Consider the following 4,044-nt stretch of genomic DNA (forward strand, 5'->3'; position numbering starts at 1 on the left):
AGCCCTGCACACAGGTGCAGTGGGTGGAGTCCAGAAACTCAATGCAGCGGGACGCTCTCACATGGGTGGAGACAGAAGCAGGAGGATGAGACGGTGAGGAAGAGGATGCTGATACAGAGGTGGATGCATCATTGTTTACAGTGGTATCCACAACTGAGAGGACAGGAAACAGTACAAGCTTATACAATGACCTTTGACCTTTTAGACTTTAGTCAGAGTAAACACCATATTTAATATGACACAAAAATGACAGCGAGGTCCTGAGGAAAGTACAGACCATTCAGTGTGTCATACTGATGTCAAAAACAGAAACTGACAGCAACACAAGAGTACACAATACTGGGCCTCATTCATGAAAACCAGCATGTCAGCATGTAAGAATTTACACATTTGTGTTTCTTAAAAGAGAAAGAAATAGTTGCACTGAATTGAAGCAACAACTTGCACAGAGGATTCATGAATGAGTTACTCAAAAATGCTCAGTTTGTCTTTTATAAATAATTCTTACATAGATTTTAATATGAATAAATTACACAGAAATTCCTTCATCTTTTGTTTCCTGAATAATGTGTAAATTGTTACACTGAAATACTATTTGACAATTTATGCAAAAGTTTTTTTGAATGATTTACACAGAAATTTGTTTGGCTCATGTTTCACAAATGAGGTTTACATTTTTACACTGAATTACATTTGACAATTAATGTCAAAGGCTTTTTGAAGATTGTTTTTCTCATGTTTTATTAATTAAGGCATAACATTTTTTTAAGGCATATATGTTGCAATGAATTCAATGTGATTGTTTTTGCACAGTTTTTTACAGGTGAATTTACAAAATTTTGTTCGGCTAGAGTTTTATAAGTGCAATTTGTTATGTTAATTTGAAAGCAACAACAATAAAAGAGGGTTTACTATGGACGTGAATTTGTTTGGCTCCTTCATGTTCCATAAATTGCTATTTTAAACTGAATGCAACGATTTGCGCAAGAGAATTTACAAAGGATTTACAAAATTTGTTGGGCTAGTTCCATGAGTAAGGCGTAATTTGTTCTGTTAATATGAATGCAGCTTGTTACACTGAATTAAATGCAACACTGCGTAAGAGGTTTGTAAATGATTAGGTTTATTATGTCAATGATTTGAATATAAGATGGTTTAGCTTGTATTTCTTGATGAGTAAATGATTAGAAATTTAAATGAATTCCAAAAGTTTATATATATGCAACAGTTTATATATTAAATTATTTTATGAACTATTTACACACAAATTTGTTAAAAGAGGCATAAATTGCTATAGAATAGAATGTGAAAATTTACTTGAGGTTTTGCTAATTATTTCCACAGAAATGCAATTAATTAAATATTAAATGTACAAAAGAATGGCCATGTTTGGTGCCATATTAAATATGTCTACTGTCACTAAAGTCTAAGCATGTGTCAAACTTACATACTAAACAATGATTTCAGAGTCTAGTGCAAGTCAAATAAGTCAAAGTTTCTCCGGTCAAAGATGATAAAGGTTTAAAAAGATAATATCAGACTTATACACTTGCAGGAGGGTTGAGCTCTACTCCAGTCCTGGGAGTCCAGACAGGCTCTGGTTTCCGGCCCCATCAGCTGAAACCCAGAGCTGCACAGGAAGTGAACCTCGTGACCAAACTTAAACACATTGCCTAGGATCCACACATTAGCCAGCGGTTCAGGTGGAGGACAGTCTGACACTGGAAAACAGAAATAAAGAGGCTACACATGCATTTCCTACGTATTGCATAGTGCATAGAATAGCCTGTGCTTTAACACTTTTTGACATATTTCATGGTTAAGATTCATTTATACCATCATTACAACATGGTTTACAGGTATAGCTCACCCAAAAATGAAAATGCACTCACCCTCAGGCCATCAAAGATGTAGATGAGTTTGTTTCTTAATCAGATTTGGAGAAATGTAGCATTACATCACTTGCTCACCAACGGACTGCATTGGTGAGTCAGAATGAGAGTGAATGGGTGCCGTCAGAATGAGAGTCCAAACAGCTGATAAAAACAACAATAATCCACAAGTAATCAACACCACTCGAGTCCATAAGTTAATGACTTGTGTTTGTAATGAAAAAAATCATTATAATGACATTTTTAATTTCAAACCGTTGCTTACGGCGAGTCCATAATTCATAATATTGCTTTCTCCAGTGAAAAAAGTAATCTGGACTCAATCAGGAGAGAAATAAGCACAGATCAAGCACAGTTTACAAGCCAAAAACAGCTCTAAACAAATATGTGGGTGAATTTTGACGTGAGAAGACAACAGGAGGTGGACTTTTTTCACTGGAGGAAGCATTTTCTCCAGTGAAAAAAGTCATCTGGACTCAATCAGGAGAGAAATAAGCACAGATCAAGCAGTTTACAAGCCAAAAACAGCTCTAAACAAATATGTGGGTGAATTTTGACGTGAGAAGACAACAGGAGGTGGACTTTTTTCACTGGAGGAAGCATTATTATGAATTATGGAGTCATATTTGTGCCAAAAGCAACAGTTTAACGTTAAAACTCCCAAACAATGGATTTGTTTCTTACAAACATGCAGCTTTTGGCTTTTCAAGTCATTAACTGATGCACTGGAGTGGTGTGGATTATTGTGACGTTTTTATCAGCTGTTTGGACTCTCATTCTGACGGCACCCATTCACTGCAGAGCATCCATTGCTGAGCAGGTGATGCAATGCTACATTTCTCCAAATCTGATGAAGAAACAAACTCATCTACAGATTGGGTGGCCTGAGGGGGAGTATATTTTAAGCAAATTTTCATTATGGGATGAACTGTTCCTTTAAGATGAGTGTGAATGACCGTGATGCACTTCATTGTCATGCTCTTGTCTGTATAAACTAGTTTGCTCGTGTGTGTAACAGACTGTGCTGACCTGTGCTCTTGTCTGTGTTGGATTTGTTGTGTTTTACTGTGCTGTTCTGTAAAAGGCTGAGTTTCTTCCGGAGGCTCCGTAGACTCTGCAGGAAAGACGTCTCATGGGCAGAGAGAAGCTTTTGGACCTGCCTAAGAGCATTTAGCACTTCCTCTCCACTCTGACAGTCCTGTGCAATTAAAAAACATATATTAGACATAAGAACAAATGAGCGCTGGCTAAATCACTACGTTTCAGTTAATTAACATTATTACCTGTAAAATTGTAGCAAGTGCAACCTCAGTTTTATACGGTTAAATTTATTCTGACCAAGTTTTTTTTTGCATAAACATTATATCGAACATTTATTGAACTCTTCATATCGTTTTATCGAAGAAAATTATATCGCCCAGCCCTAAAATATAAAAATATTAATGAATACACATTGCAGAATATTGATAAAGGCCCAATAACAAAAAATCTCAACACAACAACTACAAATTCTTTGTAAAAGTCCCAAAAATTAAAGTTTCTCTTTATGTTTATTTATATTGTTTCAAAGTAACTTACTTGCGCCTGAGATGTGAAGAGTTGGCTTGTAAAAATGATCATGAAAAAACCTTCATCCTTATAATAACACAGCAGAAGTCCTTAAAATCCTCAGTGAATGTAGAAAACTTGAGTTCAGTGTTGTTATTCCAGTTTGGTTACGTTCAACTCAGGCAAAAAGTTTGTAGATGCTGTTTGAGTCCAGACCGAGTCTTTGCTTGTTTTGGGGTGTTTTCATTCCGCCCTTCATCTGCGGGCGCGACTCTGGGGGAACTCAAACGACAAAGAAATATAAAGGTACTTAAAAAAAAAATAATAGGCCTACCAATATTTATACTCTGTATAATTACGATACCAAATAATTTAAGAGGGGAATGTCATTTACGAAAGAAATTATATGCCTATACCTTACTCTACCAAAGGTGTCTTTTGAAGAAGTCAGAAATATCAAACTAACCAAACATTTCCACTATATTATAGTTTCTACCGTTCAAAATAACAACAAATGTAGGCTATTTGGACACTTTCTGGTTCTCCTATTGCTGTAGGCTATATTTTACATAAACTACAGGTGCATCTCAATAAATTATTTAAT

The 4,044-nt window shown here is 35.7% G+C and overlaps 1 pseudogene; it reads right to left on the minus strand.

The window, feature by feature from the left end:
• Positions 1 to 3,648, minus strand: part of LOC107677824 (fibulin-7-like) — a 13,020-nt pseudogene extending 9,372 nt beyond the window's left edge.
• Positions 3,649 to 4,044: the final 396 nt, after the last annotated feature.

This window comes from Sinocyclocheilus anshuiensis, unplaced genomic scaffold (assembly GCF_001515605.1).
Source record: "Sinocyclocheilus anshuiensis isolate Anshui unplaced genomic scaffold, SAMN03320099.WGS_v1.1 scaffold1310, whole genome shotgun sequence".
In the NCBI taxonomy this organism is placed as follows: Eukaryota; Metazoa; Chordata; class Actinopteri; order Cypriniformes; family Cyprinidae; genus Sinocyclocheilus; species Sinocyclocheilus anshuiensis.